This window comes from Tachypleus tridentatus, chromosome 10 (assembly GCF_004210375.1).
Source record: "Tachypleus tridentatus isolate NWPU-2018 chromosome 10, ASM421037v1, whole genome shotgun sequence".
Lineage (NCBI taxonomy): Eukaryota > Metazoa > Arthropoda > Merostomata > Xiphosura > Limulidae > Tachypleus > Tachypleus tridentatus.
Genome location: NC_134834.1, coordinates 121998552 through 122008901, shown reverse-complemented (window position 1 = coordinate 122008901; position 10350 = coordinate 121998552). Strand labels below are relative to the sequence as shown.

Below are 10350 nucleotides of genomic sequence, written 5' to 3'. Positions count from 1 at the left end.
AATATTTCCACATATGTTTAATAAGATACTGTTTGCAGTGGAATATTTCCACATATGTTTAATAAGATACTGTTTGCAGTGGAATATTTCCACATATGTTTAATAAGATACTGTTTCCAGTGGAATATTTCCACATAAGTTATTAGTTGTTCATTTTATAAAACCTATAAATACAAAACTTCATTTGTGTTATAAATAATGAAAATAAACAGACTTTATTTACTTAGTTATTTACACACAGAAGAATCAAATCACAAGGATTGAACCTGTTAGAAATTTTGTCGTAAGTAAGTTGGTTTCAAGTTGTCTGCAGCAGGTTTAGTGCGTGGGGTGGGGCTAATGGGGCCAAACGTCATGCGGGGATTAATTCCATATCGTCGGAGATAACCCTGGTAGTTGTTGTTTTCTAAATCAGGCTTATAACCAGGAGGTGCGTCAAACACTTGTACAAACGGTTGATTTAAAGATGCCAGAAGAGGGCGCAGTAACAAAGTCATCAACAGGAAACGAAGCAGAAAATAGGAGTGCTAGACGAAAGGACAAAAATCTGTTTCAAAAGTCATGTTAGTTGGCACGTGACAAAGAACGTTTGGACTTTTTAGGACAGAATAACAATATGGCGTCTTTTCAGCAAGTTTCCATTTTGTACAGTGAAACGTTTTAAATTGAATAACAGAAAATTATTTCAATGATCTTATTACAAGTGCATTACTTTATATCAAAATAATAAAAATAGTATGTAATGTATAACTGGAAAACAAGTATCATAACGTTAGCAGTTTTGCTTTAATAGTGTATAGTGCTGTCATCTCTTAACAAAAACTGGAAATAAATAACATTTCTCTAATTATAATAATGATATTCTGGTACGAATATTTCAGAGTTTCGTGGGATCACCACTGTTTTTATTTTTGTGCCAGAACTTTAGTAGCGTCATTAAAAATCTGTCCGTGTAGGAAATTGTAAATACAGTAATGGAAATAATTATGGAAAGATGAAAGTAGTAATTGTTAGAAAAAAACACAAGTTATTTTTGTTGTTGTAGTTATTTTAAACTGCTAATCGAAAGGAAGGAAGCTAGCCAGCAAAAAAAGCCTACCATCCATGTTAAGTGATTGACTGTTGTATCTATAACGCGCTCACAGCTTAAAATCGGTGTAACACAGATTCAAGCCGCGGCTCCAGCTCTTAAACAAAATACGTATCAGGACGTGAATAAGTAGTAGAATGCATTAGTTTTTGTGTGGGAGACATTTCAATAGTTATTTACAGTTTATCAGCACACCACTGTAAAATAATATTCCATGTTATCCCTGTAATCCAGTTAAGTTGTTTAATAATAATAAGTAGTAGAATGCACTAGTGTTTGTGTGGGAGACATTTCAATAGTTATTAACAGTTTATCAGCACACCACTGTAAAATAATATTCCATGTTATCCCTGTAATCCAGTTAAGTTGTTTAATTGTCTTTTGAATTTTCCAGTTACTGCACGCAGCTTCGAGAATGTTCATATCGAAACTTTATGAAAACAATTCATGATTGTAATATCCTTGATTAGGACTCAGAAAGACTCTGTGATATCTAAACAACGGTTAATCGAATATCACTGTAAGTCTGTAAACTGGTTCACCGGCGGGCTCATTGTCGCAAGTGTTCTATCAACCTTTTTATTCTCACTGTATTATTTTGTATGAATCATATTCCTGAGGCAGTAGGATGATAGATCAGAATCTACTGGTACATGGCAGCAGTCAAGGTGCCATGAATTTTGTGTACTTCATATGTAAACGTTTCGTGTTTTTGGTGTTAGCAATCTTAATTAGTTGACAGAGATTCGCATATTAACGTTTCATTCCTCATTCTTTATATTATGTTGTCGATGGTCAACCTTTGTTCGCGCTCGGCCATCCATAAAAAACAATCATCCCGATCATCTCAGTTTGTTGATAAGACTGACACTTGGCTAACTTGATATAATCATCACCCAGCGATGACCAGTATAATCTGAGAAATATGTAGCTAATATTTATTAAATATGATACAAAGGCTGAGGGTCTCAAATTAATCAATTGGTAAACTTTTGATTAACGTGGGTCAAAGGTCAGGGCCAACCTAAAGGTCTAGCTCTTTTGTAATAATGATAGCAAAGTGAGAATTCGAAAAGCACCCAAAACTTGATAACGGGTGTGAAAAGAAAGAAGTTTGACACCAAAACACGGTACTCTTGAAACACCCTTGTAGTTTCTGAACATGTCTGCAACATTACATGTTATAAATATCATACAGTTGAAACACCCTTGTAGTTTCAGAACATGTTTGCAACATTACATGTTATAAATATCATACAGTTAAAACACCCTTGTAGTTTCAGAACATGTCTGCAACATTACATGTTATAAATATCATACAGTTGAAACACCCTTGTAGTTTCAGAACATCTTTGCAACATTACATGTTATAAATATCATACAGTTAAAACACCCTTGTAGTTTCAGAACATGTCTGCAACATTACATGTTATAAATATCATACAGTTAAAACACCCTTGTAGTTTCAGAATATGTCTGCAACATTACATGTTATAAATATCATACAGTTAAAGAAAGCACGTCCGAACCTTCAAGTTGGAATACGCTAGCAATGTTATCATTTCTCTCTAGGTTAAACAGCCTCGTCTGAACCTTCAAGTTGGAATACGCTAGCAATGTTATCATTTCTCCCTGGGTTAAACAGCCTCGTCCGAACCTTCAAGTTGGAATACGCTAGCAATGTTATCATTTCTCTCTGTGTTAAACAGCCTCGTCTGAACCTTCAAGTTGGAATACGCTAGCAATGTTATCATTTCTCTCTAGGTTAAACAGCCTCGTCTGAACCTTCAAGTTGGAATACGCTAGCAATGTTATCATTTCTCCCTGGGTTAAACAGCCTCGTCTGAACCTTCAAGTTGGAATACGCTAGCAATGTTATCATTTCTCCCCGGGTTAAACAGCCTCGTCCGAACCTTCAAGTTGGAATACGCTAGCAATGTTATCATTTCTCTCTGTGTTAAACAGCCTCGTCTGAACCTTCAAGTTGGAATACGCTAGCAATGTTATCATTTCTCCCTGGGTTAAACAGCCTCGTCTGAACCTTCAAGTTGGAATACGCTAGCAATGTTATCATTTCTCCCTGGGTTAAACAGCCTCGCCTGAACCTTCAAGTTGGAATACGCTAGCAATGTTATCATTTCTCCCTGGGTTAAACAGCCTCGTCTGAACCTTCAAGTTGGAATACGCTAGCAATGTTATCATTTCTCCCTGGGTTAAACAGCCTCGTCCGAACCTTCAAGTTGGAATACGCTAGCAATGTTATCATTTCTCCCTGAGTTAAACAGCCTCGTCTGAACCTTCAAGTTGGAATACGCTAGCAATGTTATCATTTCTCCCTGGGTTAAGCAGCCTCGTCCGAACCTTCAAGTTGGAATACGCTAGCAATGTTATCATTTCTCCCTGGGTTAAACAGCCTCGTCTGAACCTTCAAGTTGGAACACCCTTGTAAACCTGATCCGCCTACAAGTAAAATGAAATTAGTCACAGAGTGAACAAAGCTACGATGGTCGTGATTCATTTTGATGTAAAAGGAAAACAAAACCTGCTCTCTGGTCAACATGTTTCTGTCGCTAGTGTGCAAGTTTTAAAATAGATTTCTAAATCGAGAAGTTTCTCATGCAAGCTCAGAATTTGTGCTTTAGCTGAAATATTACAAATTTGTGATAAAATATTATGTAATAACACACGTACATATCACAAGAATATAACTTTTACAGTAAGACATGGATGTTTGTGTTTACTTATAGCAAAGACACATCTGCTGAGTACTAGCGGGGTACGACATGGATGTTACACGTCTGTAAAACAAACGTTTACAGCAAGACATGCCATACACCTGTAAAACAAACTTTTACAGTGAGATGTGGGTGTCACACTCCTGTAAAACAAACGTTTACAGCAAGACATGCCATACACCTGTAAAACAAACTTTTACAGTAAGATGTGGATGTCACACTCCTGTAAAACAAACGTTTACAGTAAGACATGCCATACACCTGCAAAACAAACTTTTACAGTGAGATGTGAATGTTACACTCCTGTAAAACAAACGTTTACAGTAAGACATGCCATACACCTGCAAAACAAACTTTTACAGTGAGATGTGGGTGTCACACTCTTGTAAAACAAACTTTTACAGTGAGATGTGGATGTCACACTCTTGTAAAACAAACGTTTACAGTAAGATGTGGATGTCACACTCCTGTAAAAAAACGTTTACAGTAAGACATGCCATACACCTGCAAAACAAACTTTTACAGTGAGATGTGGATGTCACACTCCTGTAAAACAAACGTTTACAGTAAGACATGCCATACACCTGCAAAACAAACTTTTACAGTGAGATGTGGGTGTCACACTCTTGTAAAACAAACTTTTACAGTGAGATGTGGATGTCACACTCTTGTAAAACAAACGTTTACAGTAAGATGTGGATGTCACACTCCTGTAAAAAAACGTTTACAGTAAGACATGTCATACACCTGTAAAACAAACTTTTACAGTGAGATGTGGATGTCACACTCCTGTAAAACAAACGTTTACAGTAAGACATGCCATACACCTGCAAAACAAACTTTACAGTGAGATGTGGATGTCACACTCTTGTAAAACAAACTTTACAGTGAGATGTGGATGTCACACTCTTGTAAAACAAACTTTTACAGTGAGATGTGGATGTCACACTCTTGTAAAACAAACTTTTACAGTGAGTTGTGGGTGTCACACTCTTGTAAAACAAACTTTTACAGTGAGATGTGGATGTCACACTCTTGTAAAACAAACTTTTACAGTGAGATGTGGGTGTCACACTCTTGTAAAACAAACGTTTACAGTGAGATGTGGGTGTCACACTCTTGTAAAACAAACTTTTACAGTGAGATGTGGGTGTCACAACATTCGTTGAAGGAAAGTTTGTGGTTTATGTTAGTCTAATCAAAACGTCTAGAGTGATGTTTAAAGCCATTTCATTGTCGCGCATGCTTTAAGTTTATTTGTTACAAAGACACGCAATGGACTAGACTCCAAGTTATAGTCTTCCAACTTACCACTCAGTCAGCTGGTGGTTCCATATTTCATGAATAAAAGTACGAATCTTGCAAGCTATTACTACGTCATATTTTTCTAGTCAAAAAATAACTATTGTATTCCCAACTAACAAATCAAAACTCTCGTAAGAGTGTTCTATTACTACATCATATTCTTCTAGTCAACAAATAAATATTGTATTCCCTACTAACAAATCAAAACTCTCGTAAGAGTGTTCTATTACTACGTCATATTCTTCTAGTCAACAAATAACTATTGTATTCCCTACTAACAAATCAAAACTCTCGTAAGAGTGTTCTATTACTACGTCATATTCTTCTAGTCAACAAATAACTATTGTATTCCCTACTAACAAATCAAAACTCTCGTAAGAGTGTTCTATTACTACGTCATATTCTTCTAGTCAACAAATAACTATTGTATTCCCTACTAACAAATCAAAACTCTTGTAAGAGTGTTCTATTACTACGTCATATTCTTCTAGTCAACAAATAACTATTGTATTCCCTACTAACAAATCAAAACTCTCGTAAGAGTGTTCTATTACTACGTCATATTCTTCTAGTCAACAAATAACTATTGTATTCCTACTAACAAATCAAAACTCTCGTAAGAGTGTTCTATTACTACGTCATATTCTTCTAGTCAACAAATAACTATTGTATTCCAAACTAACAAATCAAAACTCTCGTAAGAGTGTTCTATTACTACGTCATATTCTTCTAGTCAACAAATAACTATTGTATTCCCTACTAACAAATCAAAACTCTCGTAAGAGTGTTCAGAGATTCTTACCTTAATGACCATATCTAATGTTTCGTGATGAGCTTACCCTGGCGACGAAATCTTTATTATCACAAACGTCGGAACCAAATATATTAATTTTCCTATTTTTTGTAAAAACCTGTCTCTCACTTACTGTCTTTTTAAACACTTAATTTTTCTCCGTGTTTTAAATTATGTAATTTTTAAACACGTATTTGGTGCAATACATTACGTACACGCCATCTGGTATCGTATGCGAAGGTCTGTCTATAAAACTCATCCCCAATGTTCCACAGTGATGACGTCACATCAGCTTTTCCCTTTCTAAACAGGTATGAATGTAGGAAGATTTAGAAATCCAGGTTTTCGGGTCAGACGGATGTCACGAAGACGAGAAGGTGAAGTCCTGACATTAAAGAAACTATTACAATACAGTATGTCAGCTCTCTCACGTGAGTTTGTTCCTGAGTGTGAAATCCGTGAAGTCCCTGTTGGGGTTTCTTCTAGAAAAAAAAAACTACGTTACCATATTTCATCAAATTCGTGGGAAGGGTAAGGATCAGATTGAGAACGTTTCCCTGGTATATACATCACGCAAGATACAAGAACACTGGTACATTATCTCTATGTTACAATAACACAAGTTAATCTTATATTGTGGAGTCCATATTAAAACAACACAGGTTGATCTTATATTGTTGAGTCCACGTTACAACAACACAAGATGATCTTATATTGTTGAGTCCACGTTACAACAACATAAGATGATTTTATACTGTTGAGTCCACGTACAACAACACAAGATGATCTTATACTGTTGAGTCCACGTACACCAACACAGGATGATCTTATATTGTTAAGTCTACGTTACAACAACACAGGATGATCTTATATTGTTGAGTCCACGTACAACAACACAAGATGATCTTATACTGTTGAGTCCACGTACAACAACACAAGATGATTTTATATTGTTGAGTCTACGTTACAACAACATAAGATGATCTTATACTGTTGAGTCCACGTACAACAACACAAGATGATCTTATACTGTTGAGTCCACGTACAACAACACAAGATGATCTTATACTGTTGAGCCCACGTACAACAACACAAGATGATCTTATACTGTTGAGTCCACGTACAACAACACAAGATGATCTTATATTGTTGAGTCCACGTTACAAGAACACAAGATGATCTTATATTGTTGAGTCCACGTTACAAGAACACAAGATGATCTTATACTGTTGAGTCCACGTACAAGAACACAAGATGATCTTATACTGTTGAGTCCACGTACAACAACACAAGATGATCTTATACTGTTGAGTCCACGTACAACAACACAAGATAATCTTATACTGTTGAGTCCACTTTACAACAACACAAGATGATCTTATACTGTTGAGTCCACGTACAACAACACAAGATGATCTTATACTGTTGAGTCCACGTACAACAACACAAGATGATCTTATACTGTTGAGCCCACGTACAACAACACAAGATGATCTTATACTGTTGAGTCCACGTACAACAACACAAGATGATCTTATATTGTTGAGTCCACGTTACAAGAACACAAGATGATCTTATACTGTTGAGTCCACGTACAACAACACAAGATGATCTTATACTGTTGAGTCCACGTACAACAACACAAGATAATCTTATACTGTTGAGTCCACTTTACAACAACACAAGATGATCTTATACTGTTGAGTCCACGTACAACAACACAAGATGATCTTATACTGTTGAGTCCACGTACAACAACACAAGATGATCTTATATTGTTGAGTCCACGTACAACAACACAAGATGATCTTATACTGTTGAGTCCACGTTACAACAACACAGGATGATCTTATATTGTTGAGTCTACGTTACAACAACATAAGATGATCTTATACTGTTGAGTCCACGTACAACAACACAAGATGATCTTATACTGTTGAGTCCACGTACAACAACACAAGATGATCTTATACTGTTGAGTCCACGTTACAACAACAAAAGATTACGTCATATGTTATATTGTTGAGTTCACATTACAACAACATAAGACCATCTTATATTGTTGAGTCCACTTTACAACAACACAAGATGATCTTATACTGTTGAGTCCACGTACAACAACACAAGATGATCTTATACTGTTGAGTCCACGTACAACAACACAAGATGATCTTATATTGTTGAGTCCACGTACAACAACACAAGATGATCTTATACTGTTGAGTCCACGTTACAACAACACAGGATGATCTTATATTGTTGAGTCTACGTTACAACAACATAAGATGATCTTATACTGTTGAGTCCACGTACAACAACACAAGATGATCTTATACTGTTGAGTCCACGTACAACAACACAAGATGATCTTATACTGTTGAGTCCACGTTACAACAACAAAAGATTACGTCATATGTTATATTGTTGAGTTCACATTACAACAACATAAGACCATCTTATATTGTTGAGTCCACTTTACAACAACACAAGATGATCTTATACTGTTGAGTCCACGTTACAACAACAAAAGATGATCTTATACTGTTGAGTCCACGTTACAACAACACAGGATGATCTTATATTGTTGAGTCTACGTTACAACAACATAAGATGATCTTATATTGTTGAGTCCACGTACAACAACACAAGATGATCTTATACTGTTGAGTCCACGTTACAAGAACACAAGATAATCTTATACTGTTGAGTCCACTTTACAACAACACAAGATGATCTTATACTGTTGAGTCCACGTACAACAACACAAGATGATCTTATACTGTTGAGTCCACGTACAACAACACAAGATGATCTTATATTGTTGAGTCCACGTACAACAACACAAGATGATCTTATACTGTTGAGTCCACGTACAACAACACAAGATGATTTTATATTGTTGAGTCTACGTTACAACAACATAAGATGATCTTATACTGTTGAGTCCACGTACAACAACACAAGATGATCTTATACTGTTGAGCCCACGTACAACAACACAAGATGATCTTATACTGTTGAGCCCACGTACAACAACACAAGATGATCTTATACTGTTGAGTCCACGTACAACAACACAAGATGATCTTATATTGTTGAGTCCACGTTACAAGAACACAAGATAATCTTATACTGTTGAGTCCACTTTACAACAACACAAGATGATCTTATACTGTTGAGTCCACGTACAACAACACAAGATGATCTTATACTGTTGAGTCCACGTACAACAACACAAGATGATCTTATATTGTTGAGTCCACGTACAACAACACAAGATGATCTTATACTGTTGAGTCCACGTTACAACAACACAGGATGATCTTATATTGTTGAGTCTACGTTACAACAACATAAGATGATCTTATACTGTTGAGTCCACGTACAACAACACAAGATGATCTTATACTGTTGAGTCCACGTTACAAGAACACAAGATGATCTTATACTGTTGAGTCCACGTACAACAACACAAGATGATCTTATACTGTTGAGTCCACGTTACAACAACAAAAGATGATCTTATACTGTTGAGTCCATGTTACAACAGCAAAAGATTATGTTATATGTTATATTGTTGAGTCCACGTTACAACAACACAAGATTATCTTATATTGTTGAGTCCATGTTACATCAACACAAGATTACGTCATATGTTATATTGTTGAGTTCACATTACAACAACATAAGACCATCTTATATTGTTGAGTCCACTTTACAACAACACAAGATGATCTTATACTGTTGAGTCCACGTTACAACAACAAAAGATGATCTTATACTGTTGAGTCCACGTTACAACAACACAGGATGATCTTATATTGTTGAGTCTACGTTACAACAACATAAGATGATCTTATATTGTTGAGTCCACGTACAACAACACAAGATGATCTTATACTGTTGAGTCCACGTTACAAGAACACAAGATAATCTTATACTGTTGAGTCCACTTTACAACAACACAAGATGATCTTATACTGTTGAGTCCACGTACAACAACACAAGATGATCTTATACTGTTGAGTCCACGTACAACAACACAAGATGATCTTATATTGTTGAGTCCACGTACAACAACACAAGATGATCTTATACTGTTGAGTCCACGTTACAACAACACAGGATGATCTTATATTGTTGAGTCTACGTTACAACAACATAAGATGATCTTATACTGTTGAGTCCACGTACAACAACACAAGATGATCTTATACTGTTGAGTCCACGTTACAAGAACACAAGATGATCTTATACTGTTGAGTCCACGTACAACAACACAAGATGATCTTATACTGTTGAGTCCACGTTACAACAACAAAAGATGATCTTATACTGTTGAGTCCATGTTACAACAGCAAAAGATTATGTTATATGTTATATTGTTGAGTCCACGTTACAACAACACAAGATTATCTTATATTGTT

General features: G+C 35.8%; 1 long non-coding RNA gene across 1 annotated transcript; it reads right to left on the bottom strand.

Moving 5' to 3' along the window:
* Positions 1-254: 254 nt before the first annotated feature.
* On the bottom strand, positions 255-6128 carry LOC143228201 (uncharacterized). The gene is made up of 2 exons (XR_013015252.1): positions 5933-6128; positions 255-527 (listed from the first exon to the last, which is right to left on the bottom strand). It is a non-coding gene; the product is annotated as an uncharacterized LOC143228201 (long non-coding RNA).
* Between the last annotated feature and the right edge of the window lie 4222 nt (positions 6129-10350).